Below are 22,025 nucleotides of genomic sequence, written 5' to 3'. Positions count from 1 at the left end.
GAATATTCCATGTGTAGCAGGCCCATCTCATGTTGATTGTGCAGGTGAGAGAGACGCTGATATGACAAATGTGGTTGCATCCCAGAGTCAGGATTCTGTGAAATATGGACATTCCAGAAATCACCAGTGTACCTGCAATTCTCTGACCTTTCTTGCTTTTCTTCATGAGAATGAAAATGTCACAAGTGCAGACCTTGACCATGTGTTGGATAAGGGTGATGTGATGTACAAGAAAGCTAGAGAAGGTTTCCTAAAAGTATCCACTTGGCTGTTGATGAGCTTCCTGCAGAGGTACCTGCACGCAGCAATGTCTATAAAGTTCTTCAGCAACCATCCAGATATGGCAGACTATCTGAGACTGTGGTTGAATCTTTAAGGCATCTCCTGGACCTAGAAGCAGGACTGAGCTGTTTGTTGTCAGATGTGCAGTATGCTTTGCTGATAATGAGTGGGTTATGCATTGCAGTATTCAGAAACAACTCTGGCAGATATGGATTCTTTGATCCACACTCTAGAAGAGCCAGTGGTTTGCCAATAAATATGGGCACATACGATCTTGGTACTGCTGTAATGCTAGCGTTTACCTATCTAAGTGATATGATTGACAGGCTTGTAAAGTGTCAAGATTTTAGGCACACCTTCTTCCTGTGTATATGAACTGACACCTCTGCAGTTTCACAATGTCAACATAGCAAACATCAGCATTAATTTCCCACAGGAGAGTCAAGCTGCTGCTTTGTCAGATGCCATCCTGCATGATGATTGTCACAAGTCTCGTTCAGTTACACCAAAAAAACCTACTGATGCCAGTCAGTGCTCTGGTGAAATTTCCCACAAAATCCCACCTAGCAGAGCTACTGCATTACCTGCTACAATGAGTAACGATATCACGATGTCTCATTTACCTCCTAATGCCTCAAATAAAATATCACCAGATAAGTTGTCAAAATGTGACAAATAATCGAAGAAGGAAATGTCAAAGGAGGGCAGCTGCATCTGTCAATAAACAAACAACAGGCAGACAAGAAAAGTTAAAAAACAAATACCAAGATGACATTGAATTCAGAGAACAAAGGAAGCACTATATTAAAAACTGGTACAGAAAAGACAAGAAAGAAAGACAAAAGCAATCCATTAACACCCGCATTAAAGCACGCATAAAGAATGGTCCCACTTATGTGTGCACAGTCTGTCACAAAGCATCATTTCAAAATCAAGTGCGACCCTGCATAAGGTCAAATTATGTCAAAAACATAAATGTGGTGGAAAAATGCATAACAGGAAAGTATGTTCATGTTTGTGATGATAAGTGCATTAATCAACAACAGTGCAAGGTCCCTGATGAAAGAAGGAAAGAGTGGATTTGTTACACCTGTAACAATTATCTTAAAAATGGAGCTATGCCCATTTTTTATGATGAAGATGATCTCACGGAGATTGACATGTTAGATTGACAGGTTTGAGAGTATTGCACTTGGTGACTTAGAAAATGATATAGAAGGTTCCCAACAAAATGCTGACAAAGTAGCTCATAATGACAAACCAGAGGAGCAAAGAAATGATGCAGAACAGGAAGGTGAAATGCCAAATGGAGGTTTTGCACTAGAATCGTGCCTTCAGCCACCAGATGTTGCAGAGGAGATATTATGTTTCAGTGAGGGAATCTACTCAGTTGCACCTGCAGAAAGAAACAATACAGTAAGCTTTTTTAGAACACCTAAACTGGAGGCCATGGCATTCTCTGCTCAGTTCCCTACAGGCCAGAATACCCTGGATGAAAAAAGACCCATAAAATTATCACCTAGCAATTATTTCAAATCAAGGCTTTTCTGTATTGCTGAACTTTTTGCCAAAGATCCAAATTATTTTTTCTTTGCCCAGTTTGTGACTGAAATACATTTGGCGACATCAAGCATGACAATACAGTTACGCAAAGGAAAACCACTGACCTGAGATGGAAGAAAAATAACCTCAGCAATGTTGCAAGATAAGCGAGAGGTTGAGAAACTGGTGCGAAACAAAGATGCGGTTAGATTCATGCAGCCATTGAGAGGGACTCCAGCATATCGGGAGAAAACAACAAGAGACCTATTTGCAATGATCAGACAGTTGAGAACACCTACATTCTTTTAGACATTTTTTGCAGCTGAAATGCGTTGGCCCGAAGTAATTGAGGCAATAAAATCTCAGCAGGGACAAGAAGTAAACTTCGAAGAGCTTGACTGGGCAGCAAAGACTGACAGGCAGTGTATGTGTGGAAGTCCACACATACTACAGGTACATGCAGATTTGTGTATGGCAAACAGGGAAAAGGTAAAGATGTTTCGCCTTTGCTTAATGACATGGAATTTGTTCAAAGACGAAAAAAAGACAAGCCTGCCATCATCAGGTTTTACCGTGTGTCAGAGAAAAAGAATCCAGAGCAATTTCATGGATCATTGCTAAAACTATACCTAGCTTATCGATCAGAACAGGAGCTGAAAAGACATTTCCTACCCACATACGAGGCCTTCTACAACATTGGCTGGGTACAGCTACCGGGTTCAGATCAGGCTGAGAGTGTTAAAGCAATTGTCAAGAGGAACAGAGACAAATACGAGAAAAACAGTGAAGAGATAGAGGAAGCAGTTGAGGAATATGAACAGAACACAGGTGTAATTAATGAATGGTGTAATCTCGCACCTGAATCTGAAGTTGTGAGGTTGGAGTGTATTGAAGAGCTTCAGGCAAGACAACCAGAGCATGAAAATGTACAGGAAGATGTGTCAGTGATTACAGTCTTCGGGCTAATGCAGTAACAGAAGCCAGAGCTATCAGAGAGCCCCCTGCCATAAACCCTACAGTGTTACATCAAATGTTTCAGAACCTGAACCAGCGGCAGGCACGTGTATTTTATGCAGTTAGAGAATGGTGCATAGAAAAAGTTTGTGGCCTAAATCCAGAGCAGTTTTTCTTTTACATAAATGACGGTGCTGGAACAGGAAAGTCACACCTTATTAAATGCATCCACTCAGAAGCATCTAAAATATTGAGCAGACTGCCGAGACATGTTGAAGAGGCAGACCTGTCAAAACCTACTGTTTTGTTAACAGCATTCACTGGAACTGCAGCCTTCAATATATCAGGCACTGCACTCTCTTCTCAAATTACCAAGAAGCCTAAAACCTCCAATCCAAGGACTTGTTAATCAACTTGATAATGTCAGATCTGACCTCTTAAATGCAGAAATTATGATCATTGATGAAGTATCCATGGTTTCAAAGCCTCTTTTTATCTATGTAAACGCCAGACTGAAACCGATCAAATGAAGTCAGAGACCCTTTGGAGGTATGTCATTGATAGCTGTAGGAGACTTTTATCAGTTACCACCTGTGCGACAGGCTAAACGTCTTTGTGTGCACGATCCATCTCAGATTGATCTATGGCAAGAACACTTTCAGGAGGACACTGCCTTTGCTGAGATGTTGAACCGCATCCATGTGAAAGGAAAGTCAGAGGACTTGTCTGAAACAGACAGAGGTTTGCTTTCACAAGCCATCACTCAACCACAGCTTTGTCCAATTGATGTTCTGCACATTTATGCAACTAATAAACAGGTAGATGCACACAACCTGGAAACATTGACCCGCTTTCATTGTCACATTGTCAAGATTGATGCAGATGACTATAAAAAAGACCCACAAAGAAGGTGCTCGTGTCATGCTAACGAGAAACATAGATGTGGAGCAAGGCCTAGTGAATGGATCGTTTGCAAGGCTACTTAGGATAATAGATTCTGAACAAGATGGTGTTGCACATGTCACTACGCTTGGGCTTAAGATGGATGATGAAAAAGCTGGACGAAAGTACTGTAACAGAGCACCAGGAGGACCTGACAATCTGGTGAACATAGAGAGAGCAGAGGAGAATCTGAAAAAGAAAGGAGTGGTGCGTCGACAGTTTCCTATCAACCTTGCCTTTGCATGTACAATACATAGGGTTCAAGGTATGACAACCAGGTCTGCTGTAGTTTCACTAAAGCATATATTTGAACCCAGCATGGCATATGTCGCTGTCAGCAGAGTGACTCCCCTCAGTGGGCTGCACATAGTGCATATGGATGAGACAAAGTTTTATGCCAACCCAGAAATCACTTCAGCTTTAGAGACAATGAGACAAGTCGGCTTGGAGAAGGTAATGGCTCTTCTTCACATCACACAAACCCTGAGCAGACATGATACTATGACCATTGTTCACCACAATACAGAAGGATTTCCATCTCATGTAAATGACATCAAGTGCCATCATGAACTGTGCCTTTCAGATGTTTTGTGTTTAACTGAAACTCATCTTCATGGCTCCTTTGTTGCAGACAGTCTCCAGTTACAAGGATACAAAATGTTTAAACGTAACAGACATCTGTCATACACAAATTTTCCCCAGATAGCCAACAAAAGTGGAGGTGGAGTTGCTGTCTATGTGAAAAACCATGTTCACACTCTTAAAAAGCAGTATGTGCATAATGTTACTGACCTTGAGTTCGTTGCATTGAAGGTGGAAGGCCCAGTCACTGCACTGGCTGCAGCTGTGTACAGACCTCCAGACTACAGTGTAACACCCTTCCTGAAAAACCTAGGAAGCCTTCTGGACTGTTTAGAGATCATGGACTGTCAACCAATCATTGTCGGTGGTGATTTTAATGAGAACCTTTTATCAAATGCAAGGAAGCCAATCCTGGAACTGTCTCAGTCTCGGAGGTATGTTCAACTTATTTCTTCTGCAACCACCCAGAGGAACACACTGCTGGATGCCATCTACACCCCTCAACCAGAGCAGTGTCTCCGTTCTGGTATATTGCACACATACCACAGTTACCATAATGCTATCTACTGTGTATTTTGTTCTAACAGTTCTTGAAGAAGTCAGGTGAACTTTAAAGACAATATAAAGTAAATTACATAGGAGTAATTTTAATATGATCATTGATCAGCAGATACTAATAAAATGTTTTTTTTTAGAATTCTACATAATGAATTCATAACAAATAATTAAATAATGATATATCGAGTTATTGAAATTGATGAGTGAAAATAAATGTACATTAAAAATTGACTAATAATGGAGTTCAATTTAAATTTTAAAACATGCTAAATCAAAAAAGGCATAGAGTGATTCTGAGAATATGACTTAACATGCGTTTTAAAAATGACAAGTACGGTTAATAGTTAGTTTGTGGATCCTTATGTTGTACTTTTAGATTAAGCACATTGTTGACTCAGTTTTTTAAGTTTACATGTATGTATGGCGTACAGATAGTAGATTCCATTTTATGATTAAGATAAAAGTTGGTTTGGTAACTACATATTTTCAGTACTTGATGGTAAATGCTCTGCACTTATATAGTGCTTTTCTACCTATTGGCACTTGAACACTTTACACTGGTTCTTATTCACTCATTCACACTCACAATCACACACACATGGCCAACACTCACCAGGAGCAACTAAGTTGGGCTTCAGTGTCTTGCTCAAGGACACTTTGACATGTGACCAGAGGAGCCTGGGATTGAACCAACAACTGGGGGATTGGTGGACAACCGCTCTACCTTCCTGCACCACAGTCGCCCCATTAATGTAATCGGTCAACTGTTATGTTATATTATATTATTCTATTATATTATAATATTTTTGTGAGTTATAAATTGGACATGTTTGGGCCTGTGCATTTATCAGGGTGGGTATGGGTTAGGGTTGATAAATGCACAGGCCAAGTGTTTTGGCAGCTGTGTATTGTACATAGCTGCTAAGACAGATGCACATCAGAAAGTGTCTGTTCCTGACGTAACACTTACTTACTGATACCCATCAGCTGATAGCCCACATTTCCATCCCACTCAATGTCCCACCAGGCTCTGGGGAACTTGGCTAGTACCTATAAGTTAGTTTTCTTCCTCCTGGACGGGAGACACATCTCTCTTTTGTTCTATTTGACAACATCTATGCCTGACCTCCTCCAGCACAACAAGCAGGATATCATGCTATAACACTGTCAATCACAATTCCCACATCTGGACAGCATAGACACATGTTGATCTTCCTGCCTTTTCATTCTTTAAAAGCAGAGAATGAAATAAATACTGCTAACATCATGTTGCCACAGTTGGCCTCTCCATTAACTGCAGACCCATGGTCTTCATGCCAGCACCCAGGTTTCTTCATAATAGAGCATAAGGTGATTTTTTTAAACATATTGGTTTCATTTTTTTAATTACACTTTTTATTGGTCATTAATCTTTGTTTTAATTGAATATTAATTTATCTAATTGTATTGTATTGTTTTGATGACAGTTTTGTTATGCTTTGTTATTTTTCTTACATGTAAGGATATAACAGTGTTATTCAAGTTTGCTTGTTCTTTCAGGGCTTCCTCCACTGTGACCTTCCCCTTCCCACTGAAGATCCCCAGGGTTGCACAGCTTTCTAAATTTCTGTTTAAAAATAGGTGCCACACAGTACCAATGAGTTTATGTCTTGCTGCAGTGTTGAAGGTATTATGTCATGTATGTTTTCAAATGTTTAATGATATAAATTTTTTGTTTATTATTGTTGTCTTTTCAGGATTAGCTCCATCTTTGTTCCTCCACACGTCATCTGTACAACCACTACTTTGCACAGTTCAGGTTCTTTGAAGCCTACCTACTGTTGATCCATCTCCAAGTCATCAGTCATACTGCTGCTGGGACACAAAGTGCAGATCAGTTGTCATAATTTTCAAAGTTACAGCATCTTACCTACAAAAATTTCAAAAGGTATTTTTTATTTTAGTCCCTTCAAACAAGACGCTTCTTTCATCAAACCAACAGTAAGCGTGTTTACTATTATTGTGGGTAAAGTCTATTCTTCCACTGTGATCTTTACATTGGCAGTGAAGATGCTTAGGGCTGCACGGCTTTCTAAAAATTCTCTGTAAATTAAAACTGAAAAGAAAGGGTTAAAGATATTACAATATTTTGGATCATATCAGTTTTTAACATTTTTTTTTATTTTGTAGACTTTACTTTATTATTGCTCTGTTTTTTCTTGTCAGGATCAACTACATCATTCTCGCTCCACATTACCATCTGTATATCTTGCTCTACACGGTTCAGTTCAGTAGAAGTGATCAGCCATATTGCTGCAGATCAGTTATTTTTAAGTTATCCTTTTCAAATTGATAGTGCCTTTTCTGAAAACATTATAATAACTATTTCATTAATTTACTTTCCTCATAAAAGATCTCTATTTGACCCAACTAAGAGTAACCCTGTTTTTTGTTATTGTTGGTAAAAGCTGTTCACAATTCACATTCACAATTGCAGTAATTACCTTTTATGTTACAGGTGAGGGTACAACAGTGTCATTAACATCATCTTTTTTCTTCAGGTTCTGCGCTGTAATCACTTCACTTCAGAATGGAGATCCTCAGGACTGTAGAGCGTACAAAAACTCTGTGTGAACTGGCATTGGACAGAAAAGTATTTTATAACCTACTGCAGGACATAAGGTATTAAATTATTATCTACATTTTCTATTGTTTTACTTTATAGCCTAGTTAATTAATTCATTAGGTTTTGTTTTTTTAAGATTTCTCTTTGACCAAACTTTAGTAACACTGTTGGTTATTACTGTTGGTGAATGCTGTTAGCATTTACACCTAGTGAAATATCTCATCATATTAAATGAGAATGGCAGTAGTAGTTCATCAGACACTTGAAATGTCAAAGGAATTATAGTGAAAGCAGTTTACATCCTCACACCATCATTGTGCTGTGGGGATGATTGTGTTTGTGCTGAAAATGTAATGTTTTTAAACTTTTTGTTTTACTTTATTTGTTAAGCTCTGTTAAAAATATATATATTTTTCATTTTTGAATTTCCTCTCATCTTTATTGGGGAAATAGGTGAGTTACCTCAGTTGCCACACAAAAATAAACTAATTATTAAACTCTCTTATCCTCTTTCCTTAGTTTAATTATTTTTGCCATTTTTCAGCAGCTATCTTGACGCTCAAAGGGCATTTAGAGTTTTTATTTTCATTTCGGAAATGTCATTTTTTTACAGAGCCCTGTGATATCCTATTGGTAGCTCACACTCTAATGTAATTGTATTGTGAAATTTGTTGCACTTTAAGCTCTTCCGGTGGGGTCCTGGGGCTGTAAACCTGAGAAAGAAAGCTCTTAGTGTGAAGGGGCTCTATGTGTGTGTGTGTGTGTGTGTGTGTATGTGCGTGCGTATACATGGTTTGTTGGGTCAAAATACCTGACTACTTACCTGGGCAATTAGCCCCAAGGGTAACATTGGGTCAATGCCACAGTCCTCATAATCCCTTCACTTTTATTACATTTGTTGGGGTCTAATTAACATTTTTTCGCCTTTTCTTAAAATGTCCTTATTTACACTTGACCTGATTTTCTGTGTATCAGTGTGTATGTCTGCGCCTACTAGCGATCATGGCTAGATTACACTTTGATACACATTTTGGACACACACAGAGCGAATTTGGCGGGCCTTTCTGTGATTGGCTGCTTTTTGACCTGTGGGCGGTACCTTCTTGAGGTCAACTCGATGCCCCAATGGATATGCTGCATAAAGGATTAATCCTCTAGAGGTAAGGGTTTATGCTTTGTTTAAAAAATTTATATTTTTATAGATGAGTTACTCATTCTTTTTATGATTAGTAGGCGACGACATGCACAAGCGTATAACTGTTTGGCCTTAAAAAGTTAGGTTGGTTTTTTGCTTAAAAGAAAATTAAAGTAAACAGTTGCATTTATATCTCAGGTTTGTGCAATAACTTATTATTACTGGCTTAATGTTTAGGTAGAGTTAAATAAGTTTACTTGTGTTCGAAGAAGCGACAAGATGCAGAGGACTGAGGGGAATGACTTTTTGCTGCTCACATTTGTTTTTTAAGGTATGCACAATATATTACATGTCATAGTTTACAGATTAAAGCCGTGTTTGTAGCTAGAGACAGCCGGACATATAGGCTGAAATGGCCGGCTGCTCCTTAAGCATCGTTAACGCTTTGCACTTGTGTCTGGGGGAGAGGATGTTAGGAGAAGGACGGTTATAGTTAAGAGTTTACATAATTAAGACGTTTTTTTTACCTAGAGAAAGCTGGAGGTATCGGCTGAAATGGCCAGCTGCTCGTTAAGAATTACATCGTTAACGCTTTGCACTTGTGTCGACAGCGGGGAGAGGACGTCAGGGGAAGGGTGGTGTAAGTTAAGAAATCGTTCTGGTCTTTAAAGGGATGCATGAAATGTGACATGCTATATTATACAGAGAAAGTAGATTTTATTGTTAGCTGTTTGGTGGAAGTTTAACATGAGTGTGTTTTCACTCAAGAGGACATGCATGAATAAGAGACTAGAACTAACTGAATGTTTTCAGATCAGGTTTGTATTTAAAGGCATGAATGATGTTAAATGTGGCTTAGCCAAATGCATTTTTAACTGGATAGTACTGCTTATTTGTTGTAAAAATAAGGAAAAACAGACAGTTGTAATATTTTCATGCTGTACAAGAGCTATGAAAAGACTAACATGTTGTGCTCATAAATAAAATCTAGCTATGTTTTTTCAAGATGTTAATGGCATGATACCCCACAACAGTAGTATTTAAAGCACACATACAGTATGTGTGCACATATAGTATAACATACTTCTTTGGGGGGGTTGGTCATGGTAATCCTGTGTTGTCTATTTTACCTTTTGACCCATAGTAGTAAAACATGAAAAGAAGACGACGGATTAACCCAAAGGATGAGGCAAAATTTTATATTCAGACTAGACGTGACAAAGGTGGTCTCAGGATTGAATACATAAGTGCCTACAAAGGTAAATTTAAATATTTTATTTTTAAATATTTTTAAGATGGCTATATTAAAATATATATATTTTATGGCATCTTCAGTTCTAGTCCATTTATAAATGGAGACTTTATCTGTGAATACAGAGGTGAACTGATTGTGTGAGAATAGACAAAGGCTGTACCATGAGCACCTAAAGGTGTTCATGTTTGAATTCAAATTTAATGGGAAACTGTGGTGGTGCGTATAAAGTATTAACACATGCTGGTTTATTTCATAATACTGTATACATGGAGAATTTGCATTAATTAAATGGTTGTTTTCATAGCATTGATGCAGCTAAAGAAGATGGGTCTTATGGTAGACTTGTAAATGATGATCACATTACTCCAAATGCCAAGATGAAATGTATAACAGTGCAAGGCAAGCCCCATCTGTGCTTGTTTGCCATTAGAGACATAAATCCTGGAGAAGAAATCACCTACAGTTATGGTGACTCCTATTGGCCTTGGAGAACCAAGGTTAGTAAAACAACAAAGCTGCCACATATACATAAAACACACGCAAAATAATTGTATATTAACATAATTGTAATTTGGTTTGTAGGACAACTGCGTGTTAAGACGTAAAGAGATCTTTGCGTTTTGTTAAAAATGTAAGATGTGGTTTGTGACACATGTAGTAAGTGAGAAGGCAGTCTACAGAATGCTGGGTGCATCAGTCAACACAGTCTTTGTGCATAATTCTGAACTCAGTCTGTGAGCTGAAACTGGTATTTATGATCATGTTCAGCAAAACTGTCGGTGAAGCACAGCCATAGGACTTTTCACAGCAAGTAACGGGAAGACTGTTAAATCAGTTCCATCTCATAATCATGTCATTATTTTTTCTTTTAGCAGAATGTGGATGAGGACATGCCTCAGAAAGTTACCGGAGCCTCAGACTCCCAACCTACAGTTACAGTTCCTGATAAGGTACAGAATTTCTTGATGCAAGTGGTTGTTCAGAAATCTGTTGCACTAAAAAAGAGGCTCACATTATAGTTCAGTGGGGGTGGGGGGGTATAGCTTCATAAACCATGCAGAGAGATTTACCAAATGTTCACCTTATGATGAGGTTTGCCATTAATAAATGTTTTCTCATCTCATATGTCTTAATATTACGTGTCAGATGTCCAGCTAACGTCAATTTACGTTGTTCAGAAATCTGTTGCACTGAAAATCAGGCTCACAATATAGTTCAGTGAGGGTGGGGGAGTGTCTTTATTTTTTGGTAGTTTTTGCAGTGTTATGGTGTTCACGCACAGTGTTCACAAATCCTAGTGTTCCTAAAATTACTGTATAATTATAAACAGATAATTCATTTTAATAATATTTTTCCAACAGTGTCAGACACAAGCTAGTGTGCACAACGATATCCTCTTTGGAGAAGTGTATTCAGTGTGTAGGACCTGTTTCTACTTTCAAGTGGCTTGGCTATAAATGTACAGGTGAGTGTTTTTAATTTGTGTTGCCAGAGACAAAGTGCATGTTTGTCATATTTTAAGGTTTTTGCGGAAGTTTTTAAATATGTCTTGAAACCTATTTTTATTACCTGGCTTTTAAAAATTAAAGCTTTGCATTTTATTTATTTTGTTTATTTTATATATTTTTTTCGACTGTAGTAACACAATGGTTTTTAAGCAAACAGTCATAGGGGAAGGACCTTATTGACAGCCATGTTTGGTTTTAAACAAAGAAATGTTTAGAGGTGGATTTTGTTTCAGATCTTGGAAAGGCATTTAAGACTGTTGTGGCAAAAACTGTAAGGCAAATTTAGGAGGGAAAAGGCAGCTCACAGTCTTGGTTATGGTGAGTTTAATCAGCAAGACAGAGAAACTTGCAGAGCAGAACTACACTCAAGAGTGGGTCAATCAGATTGGCAAGGCTTTACAGGTTATGGTGTCTTTTAACCACTCAGCTCAGCAGCTGAACTCACAAAAAGGACAAAGAAATGACTCAATGCAAATCAACCTTACAGACAAACGGGTAAAAAGACAGTGGTCAGTAATCTAATTACAAAGTCTCCGAGACTACTCATTTCCTATGTGTTCCCTGCTGGGACTGCTTCCCGATGAAGCTCTGGTGTGCAGACAGTAGGTCTGCAGTGGTGCAAATTGTTGCGTTTGTTCAACTTAAACAGGTATTTGGCATTTGTAGGAACATTTCTCTCTCAAAGAGAAGAGTGTGTGAAGTTTGGGTTGTAATAGAGTTTTCAGGAAAAAAACTTTCGATATCAGCAAACAAGTATAATCAACTTGGAAAAGCCATTATACGGTTTATATTAAAATCTTTTACAGTGTGCTCAGGGGTCTGGCACAAATCCTGCTTCAGATGATTTGCATGTAGTGGTACTAGTGCCAAGCAGAATTATGTAGTGTATCCTGGTGTCCTAACTAATGTTTGTTTTTCATCATTAGAAAACATCTTAAAATTGGATTATAATTTCTTTTAGGCATTCTTTCTAGTATTAGTATTCTTAAAATAATAGTTTTACTATCTGCAGGACAAAAAATTTTCAGGGGATGAACTACAGGATTATAACAGTACAGATGAAGATCAATATTCATCCGATAAAGAATACAGTCCAGACTGAGTCTGAAGATGCTGGTGATTCAGATAAAAGTATCCCTCTTACTCCTACCCTGTCTGAAAATGGGCCGACTCATTCAGATGTACCACCTCCTAATGCTACTGTGAAACTGGCAAATAATCTACATGTGAGCAGCACTGTAGACTTTGTGCCAAGTGCTGCTGAAACATCTGATTCAGCAACTTCTAGTCAACAGACTAAGGGTGAAGCCCAGAAGAACATCTTAACATCCACATCTATGATCACATAGATTGTGTTTGTGGTAAAACACAAACAAAAATTGCTCGCCACTTGTTGACACACAAGACACATACTGAAATTGAACACATTTTATACCTACCTAAAAAGTCAAAAGAACGCAGAAGTCTACTGGACAAACTGCGAAATCAGGGAAACTTTAAACACAACAATGCAGTTTTACAGAGTGGAACATGATCCCTCAAGGTCAAAAGAAAAACAAAGAACAGCACTCCAGCTGAAAAACGTATTCACTGTATGTACTGCAAAGGGCTGTACATTCGAAAAGAACTTTGGAGGCATGCACGAAGATGCCATGAAAAGCCAGATGATGATGAAGACGATGAAACTGGTAAATAAAAAAGTATTGGGTTTGGCAGCAGCTGTGCAGACTGCATAGTTTCAGAAAATCTCAAGTGGAGTCTGGAAACTAATTAGCAAAATGAAAGAAGATGATGTCGCCTCAGTGGTGCGAAATGATGTCTGCAATTTGCATTTTGCATGCATACATGTAAAACACCAAGCCTGGCTTTGAAACTAGGACATTCACTCAAGAAAATCTCTGACATCATCCACTGTAGGGCACTTATGGCAGAAGATGAGATCTTGATCAAATCCACAGAGACCTTCAATAAATTGTACAAGTCTAAATGGTCAGAGTTTGTGTGTCACGGTGCACTGAGCACACTGAGTGATGCCAAGTATAACAAGCCTTCAACTCTCCCATTCACTGAAGATGTTCAGATCCTTCATCGATACTTGGAGAAATCTGCAGAAAGCGCTTTTCATAACCTTAAAGAGGAAGCCACTACAAGAAACTATGCTAATCTTGCACAAGTTACGCTTGCACAAATTGTCGTCTTTAACCGAAGACGTTCAGGCGAGGTTTCAAAAATGCACCTCAAACACTTTCTTGAAAGAGACAAAACAAAACTTCATGAGGATGTGGCCATAGGATTATCAAGGGTTGAACAAAAGCTCTGCAAGTACTTTTGTCGAGTTGAGAAAAAGGGACCGAAAGGTTGCAGTCCTGCTTACTCCAAGTATGGTTGACGGTTTGTTACTATTAACTACTATAAGATCTCAATGTAATGTTAGTGACAAAAATATCTTCCTCTTTGCACGACCCAACTCAATGAGCCACTACAGGGGACAGGATTGTTTGCGTATCCATGCAAACCAGTGCGGCGCCAAGCACCCTGAGCATCTCAGGTCAACGCAACTAAGGAAGCATGTTGCCACACTGTCACAAGTTCTCAACTTAAAAAAACAATGAACTAGATCAGATTGCGGACTTCATGGGTCATGACATCCGTGTTCATCGGGATTTTTATCGATTGCCAGTTCCCACCACCCAACTGGCCAAGATTTCAAAACTGCTTTTGTCGATGGAAAAAGGACAGCTTTCCAGCATTAAAGGAAAATCTTTGGATGAAATTGAAGGTTTGTATTGAAATGAATTTCTATTCAAAAATATGTCCACTGGATTGTCTTATACAAATTATAATTATTTTAAATAATACAGTAACAAAGTTGACAGTATAATGTAACTGCAGTGCCACACTTGCAGACCTGCCCACCAGTACTTATTATGTGTAATATCAAAATATGCTGCAATGATTGGTCACTCTAAAGTATTTCACAAAGATGGTGACATCTTATGACCAGCCTATACATTTAAGCTGTTGTAACCCTTGTATTAGCCATGAAGCAGTCGATATTTGTTGGCCATTGAACACAGATGTGTCTAAAAAAGAAAATAGTATACATATGGATGGTGATCTAAGCAGTTTTAACAGTTCTCTTCATAAAACCTCTGTGGTACATGTGTTCATACTATTTGTAAAACTTGTTATTCACTGATTAACACAGCTTGATAACTTGACTGTTTATCTATCTAGACATGGGTCTTTGTGCCCTCAGAAAATGTGTGTAATTCAAGTCTAAATGGTGTTGGCCTTGAAATAGTTTTTGGGGAGTTACTAATTGCAGGCCTCACATTTCAAATTGTTTAGTCCATACACAAGACCTATGTCTTATTTTGAGGTGCATTCTTAGAACTTTATTTACCTAAGCCTGGCAGAAGTCTATATGTTCATATGTAGTTGTAAATGGTAGGTTGGCAGGTATGCAGCTGGGTTTTGTGGGTTTTTTTTTTTTTTTTTTGACTTTAGCTTCTCATGTGCTGTTAACAATTTTATTAAGTGATGCAGAAAATGGTGTCCTTGAAAGTGAATCTGATGATGATGATAGTACCACCGATGCGTTGTCAGAGAGCGGATCTAGCCGGCCTGTGGATGCTCCATCAGACACTACAGTCACAGACCAGAACAATGAAGCCAGAGATTTGGGCAGGTTTTACAATATAATTTAGCTTGTGCCAATAAAATCCCTGTTACAGCACAAAATTATGTGAAATTTTGTGTTCAGCAGAAACATCAGTGTCCTCAACAATAAATGAGTCTCTGACTCTGAAGGTAAAACAAGTTTATTTTTATGCTACCTTTTTGTAAGAGGTCAATTTAAAGTGCTTCACAATTATTAAAAAAAAAAAAATAAGGATTTTGCAATAAGAATTGCAGTGAAAATATAAAATGAATTGCTGAGCTATAAATTCAAAAAAAATTTTAGGCCGCTAACAAGTTCTGTAGTTTGTTTACACTCACCATGGACATGCCAATATGGGCTTTAAATATTACTTTAATTTTCAAGCTGTCTCAGAATAATAATACAACACACATTTATTAAATTAATGCACTCTAGCAAAACTGGTTGCATATTTGATCCCTCTTTTTAGAATTGACAAAGTGCATGTAAATTTTTAAATACTCCACCATACACTATGCAATGCAACAGGTCAACTTGGATCAAAACATACCTAGAGCAGTGTCTAATAATACTGTAAAGTATCTAGAGGTCTTTGAGATGAAGATCAAGATTTCTTTATTTGGCCTTTAAGCAAAAACAGACACTGTAGGAATTTTTTGCTATCAACTTGTGGCCTTTTGATGATCAGAGGCTGCAGAGGGGAAGGGTTATTCTTAAAGTCTATTATTTCTTTTGTCTTGTTTTATATTGAGGATGGATTTATATTCAGGTTCTTCTTCCCCCCCATAGACAAGTATGTCATTCACCAGGCTTCTGTAACCTGGCTCATCCCCCTCCTCCATGAGGCCCAGGATGGTGTTGTCCTGGGTGGAGACTCTGTCATAGTTATACATGGTGAAAACTTCAGGGCTGAGACAGCAGTCCTGCGGTCATCTTGTGCTGATTGAATGGGAGGGTGGGTGTTTGCCGAGCTCACAGTCAGGAAGTCCAAAATCCATTTATAGGTGGGAATTGGGATACCAAATTTAGTCAGCTTCTCAATCAGCCTGCCCGGGCAGATGGCAATAAATGTAGACCTCTAATCCAGTAAGAGCATCTTAACATATGTTCTGGTGCTGTCCAGGTGTTTCAGGGTGTGGAATAAAGCCAGAGCCACCGTTTCATCCACAGATCTGTTGGGGCTATAGACAAACTGGAGGGGGTCTACAGTGTTTGGGACCATGTAGTTAATGTGTGTGAGGACCAGTTTCTCTAAGCACTTCATGGTGACTGATGTGAGCACCACTGGCCTATAGTCATTCAGGGTTGATGTGTCTGATGTCTTAGTGACCAGTATATTAGTGGATTTTTTTTAAAATACGGGGGACTGCTGCCTGAGTTAAAGACAGGTTGAAGATGTCTCATATACACTCGCTAGTTGATCCCCGCAGGCTTTAAGAAGTCTAGGGGAGACTCCATCTGGTGCTGCAGCATGTGATGATTTACCTGTTTCAGGACCTGAACCTGAAAGGCAGTGTCCTCTGGGTTGCAGGGGGATTTTAAAGGGGTATCTATGTTCAGAATGTATTAAGGCTGTCAGGGAGGGTGATTTCTCAAGAGACCACATGTGTTGGTTTACTTCTGTAGTTTCTGACTGCCTGGATTCCCTGCTGCATGTTGCATGTGTTGTTGTTCATGTAATAAGTCAAGTTTTAGGGAGAATGCCCTCTTTGCAGCTCTGATGGACTAGCTCAAATCAAAGTCACGGCCGTGACACAAACTGCAATTCGAAGTCAAAACAGTTGTGTAAAAATTCGTCAAACAGCAATGATGGTGAGATCTCACCAAAAGTAATTTCTGCCTAATCATCCTTTTAAATAAAATACATAATAGATTAACGAAACAATCATAGCAACATAAATAGCAGGAGTTTACAAAAATGAGAAGTTGAATTGTTTGAAAATGAAGGATAACATCATTTTGTCCACAATCAGTACTGAATAATCCTCTCTACTATTATTTAGTTAGTTGTGAGTCTGCAGGTTGGATTTGCAAGTTTGTTGGTATCGTATCAGTTTAAAAGCACTTTAACCAGACACACTTCTCAACCAGGTGAGGTGTTTCTTCAGTCCGAAAACCAAAACTCTTGTACTTATTGTCTCTACTCATTGGAGCGTCAGTAATTTCACATAACTATTGCACACGTGCAGTTCAATAGCCACAATACAGGAAATGCTGAATTGGAGCATATGACACATTGGTTTAAAATGAAGCTTGCTGGTTTGGGATTGAAAAAACATCATCCAGTGGAGTGGTGGGTCTAGAGGATGTACTTTAACTAGCATTTGTACAACAATGGAGTTGTGGCACAAACAAATGAGTGAGTCCAGCCTGATAAATAACCAAACATGAGTACAGAAGATTTAAACCCTACTTGGCTGAAGTCATCTTTTAGGATTTGGGTATTTAAATGTCATCACACATACGTTTTATAACACAAAGACATTTACAATAGAAAATTGAAAATGCCTGAGCTAAAATAAAACATAAGTGCTTTTCAATTCTGAAAGCTTGTTCCCTCAAATCTGATTTGCCAACTCTAACACTTTATGTATTTTTTTTCTTACTGTGCATAATTTTTAGATGTTGCTATAGGGCAGCTCATGCCTGGTCCAGTCATGAATAATGTTCAAAATGATGTGTGACAGCTTTAAGGTTTTTGTTGTATTGCATTGGCAGGCTGCTATATAAATGTTTTGTTATGTTAATGTATCCATGCAGGACAATTGTGGGACACCCAAAGTCGGGGTAAGTATTGGCTGTATAAAAGCTCACTCAACACTGACAGCTACAGTTTTGTTTTTTGTTTTGTTTGGTCTGGTTAATAAAAGTAAAGGTTGAGCTCAAGCACAGAGCTGGTTAAGGAAAAAGTTGCAGCAATAACTGTTTAATTTAAAATGTTTTGTTTTAAGCCCTTATAGGTTTTTCAATCAACCATGCTTCAAATAGACAGTTAGTAGATAATAAAAATAAAAGTCATCTATTGTTTAAATATATGGCTTCTGTGTTGTGTTCCAGGCTGGTCCTGTAATACAGCAACAGTTTTTTTGAGTTTTGATTATGGCTGTGGTTTATTCATGACCAGGTGCTTTTTTATTTATTTTAACCTATTTTTGTTGTAATATTTATTTAAATATTTATCTTTTGATGTATGGACATCAAGGTAAGTTAGTCTTTGTCCTCTCTTACTAGCTAATGTTGTAACAGTGAAACAGTGAGTGTCTTTACAGAAAAAAAACACTTTAGAATGGTTTGCTAACTATTTAGGAGTTAGCAAAGTATTATCCACTATTATCATAGTTACTTCAGGTGCAGCAGAGTTCAGCTAACGTTTTTAGCTAACAGTGTGGTGATGTGAGTGCTGGCCTGTTATCTAACAGTGTTTGGTTAGTTACTCTCCCAAGCAAATGCTTGTTACAGACAATTGTGCTCGTTTATCTCCCTGTCCCTCTCTTGCTTCTTTTGTTCCTCACACACTCTATCTCTGGAAGTTAATCACTTACCACTTGCTAAATCAGTTAAATTTTAGTTGGGTGGCAAGTATAAACTGTTAGAAAAGTGATAATTCTACTATGTCTTTAGTATTGAGGTCATAGTGGCTGGTGGAGTCATACTGGAGTGCTTTATAAGAAGAAGTAGTTCTAATGTTTTTGTGCATTCTATTTAGAATGAATGGGTAGAATTTACGGCAGAGCTACTGTATTGGATTGCATTAGATTTTGTAGTAGTACTTAAGTGGTCAAGGACTATATGTGTGTATTCGGTAAAATTAGGTCATTTACAGGTGTATGTTTTGTTCACAGATGTCTTCTAAACCATACTCTCGACCAAAGCCAAGTTTGCTCAAGGTTGCATGTGTTTCTTTTAAAGAAACAATACAGGTTGTACTTTTTTTGATCTCTTTAAAAAAAATATTTAACATGTTAAAACTAAAATGGATTATGAAGGTGTTGTAGTTCATTATTGTTAATGTATTTCTCAGCACATAAACTTATACGTAAATGACATTTAAAATGTATGGATCTTGTTTGTCCACTTACAGGCAGTGGAGTTCAAATTTGTTCCTCATCCACAAATTTCCAAAAGCGTGACTAAAATGGAGGCCATCATGTGGGATGGCACCCGAATTCTTAGAATTCATCAAAAGGGACATGACAAAGGAGAGCTGGGAGTAATTCAAAGGGGAGGAGTTTATGTTTTTAAGTCCTTCAGAATTTCTGATGCTGGTTTTTTAACCACCACTCCAGACACCAAAGTGTTCCTGTAAGTATGTGGGAGTGTATATATACACACATGTACAATGAAGGCCTGGAGGGAGAGGGAGTGTGTGTGTGTGTCCCTCTCCCTCCAGGCCTTGATTGTTTACAATCATGCAATCTATCTACTGTACATATACATGACAGACAGACAAATAGATGACACACAGAAAGAAAGACAGGCACACACACAAATACACATACATGACTGACAAACACACATACATAAGTGACAGACACACTCACAAACACATACATGAAAGACAAATAAATGACAACCAAATTTCAGTAATGCTTTAGGTTATAGTCCTGACTTACAGGTTAAGTATAGCGAACTTACAGTATACTTGTTAGTAACAATGGTTTACCTTCACAGTACTGGAGGAGCCAGGGATTGAACCAACAACTGCAAGATTGGTGGATCACTGCTCTACCTTCCTGTGCCACTGTTGCCCCAACTTATCAGTAACTTGTTTAGAAAATTAAAGTTCAACTGATTTAAATTGGCTTCAAAGATTTAAGGCAATAAAACTAAAAGCAATTGATTTTGTAAAAAAAAATCAATAAATATAAACCCAATTCTTTACATGTTGTTATACATTAGGTACAACAAATGAGGGCCGTAATTTAAAATTGAGCCTCTGACACTTATTTGTAGTTACAAAGCAGTTACATCATAAATAATAACACTTATTATGAAAGGTATCATGTTACCCTGTAAGTCACGGGCTGTAATCTACAGTGTTACAAATAGGTTTTCTTTGGAGGTAAACCATTGTTACTAATAAGTACACAGTAAGTTTGCTGTACTTACTCTGTAAGTCAAGGACTGTAATCTAAAGCGTTCTTTAATTACAATGAATATGCCTCTTGTAGGTCAAACAACCTTTCCGTCCCAGGAGAAAGTCCAGGCTGAGGAGATGCTGTTCCCTTCATCAAAAGATTTAGCAATAGAAAAATTTGCTGAAACTGACACCAATGACCTTGTGACAGTCACGGGGAGACTGAGTAGGGTAAGTCTATTTTAATAATGTTATGGTAATGTCACACCCTTACACACACACACACCTTATCAACTTAAGATCACTGCAACGTTTAGAAGAATAACTTCTGATCTATTTTTAGGTCAGTAACATACAGTCAAAACAAGGGGGTATCCCCCTTATGGAGGTTATTGTTGTGAACGGAAGGGGGGCAGAGGCCAAATTGGCCCTGTGGCGGAATGGCAGCCTTTGAGGACTTGAGAGAAGGGGCCTCTGTAAATTAAAACAGAGGCCTGAGGATTAAAAATTATGGGGCATATGGGCGAAAGGGGTGCAGCACCTCATTCACCACCATATCGGTAAGTTGTTTTTTTTTTTTCACTGCATCTACCTGTTTCTCTGTTAATACAACGGAACATTTTAAATTTTACATACTGAATAAATATAAAATAAATATAAATCTCCTTATTCTACATCTCTGTGTTTCTGTCACAAATTGCTTCATTTCTTAGGCTAATAACACAGAAGAGAAGAAAGTTTTTGTCGTAGAAGGTTTGGCAGAAGAAGGGGGGAAATTGGTGGTTTTAACCCAGGAAGGAACAGAGGTGGAAGTCCCTGCAGAAGTGTGGGGTTGTAATGATACAATGGCATTGTCTGCACAAAATCTACAAAGTAAAAGGACTGCCATCTTATGAGGTGTGTATATTATCTAAAGCAACATATAATTGTAATAAATGTGATATAAAGTTTATTACCTGTGTAATGTAGTAGCCTAGCTGATTAGGCATTCAAGCATGATAATCACTCCTACATATATAAAATAATATATTTTGTGTTTTTATTAGGATACATCCCAGTGAAGACCTGTGCTCTCCTGCTGTTTGCCAGGCCCACAATAATGGAACACAGACATAAACACACATATGTACATACACACACTCATGTACACAAACACACACAGACATACATATATACTTGTTATTGTTCTTGTTGTTGTTTTTCAAATAAAGGTTTTATTGTTAATTTGTAATCCTCTGTATATTATTACCATGATGGAAGTTATGGAAGAAAAAAGAAACCGTATCACTGTTGAGTGACAGAGAAGTACATGGTTTTAGAAGGCTAACTGGCCATTACACCCACATTGCCCATTTTCTCTTCACCTCTTGGTAGAATAGTTCAACAGCCACTAAGAGGAAGTTACTGCACTTGGAAGTATATAGTGAATAAAATGCTTTTGATACTTTTTTAAATTTTTGGGGCATTTAAATAGTAAAATTAGTTTGTGGATTCAGTGTCCTTACAGTAAAACATTTTGGTTCTAACATAAGCACAGATTTCTCATGTACAGCATGTGCACTTAACATAAGTCTATTTATTAAATTATATTTATATAATTAATTAATTATAATTATATATATATATATTTATATATATTTACATTACTATGCCATTTAAATTGTGAAATAAGTTTTTGACCGACAGGAAACACAATTTCAAAATAAAAATTCAAAATACTAGGCTTTAAGCATTTAAAAGCTTAAATGAGTTTGTGGTGAAGTCTCCCTACAGTTGAAACACAACCACAGACACACAGACAGGAAACACATTTTCAAAATAAAAGCTTTTCATTATACTTTTAAAAATAATTTAGCATTTAAATGCTACAATGAGCTTGTGGTGAAGTCTCCCGACACACACAAACACACACACTCCCTCA

The 22,025-nt window shown here is 37.8% G+C and overlaps 1 long non-coding RNA gene across 1 annotated transcript; it reads left to right on the top strand.

Annotated features, from left to right (window-relative positions):
• The first annotated feature begins 18,667 nt into the window (after positions 1-18,667).
• Positions 18,668-20,956, top strand: LOC137124135 (uncharacterized). The gene is made up of 4 exons (XR_010913920.1): positions 18,668-19,329; positions 20,199-20,335; positions 20,448-20,664; positions 20,818-20,956. It is a non-coding gene; the product is annotated as an uncharacterized lncRNA (long non-coding RNA).
• Positions 20,957-22,025: the final 1,069 nt, after the last annotated feature.

This window comes from Channa argus, chromosome 3 (assembly GCF_033026475.1).
Source record: "Channa argus isolate prfri chromosome 3, Channa argus male v1.0, whole genome shotgun sequence".
Lineage (NCBI taxonomy): Eukaryota > Metazoa > Chordata > Actinopteri > Anabantiformes > Channidae > Channa > Channa argus.
The sequence above is the reverse complement of the archived record's forward strand: the minus strand, read 5'-3'. Positions and strand labels throughout refer to the sequence as shown.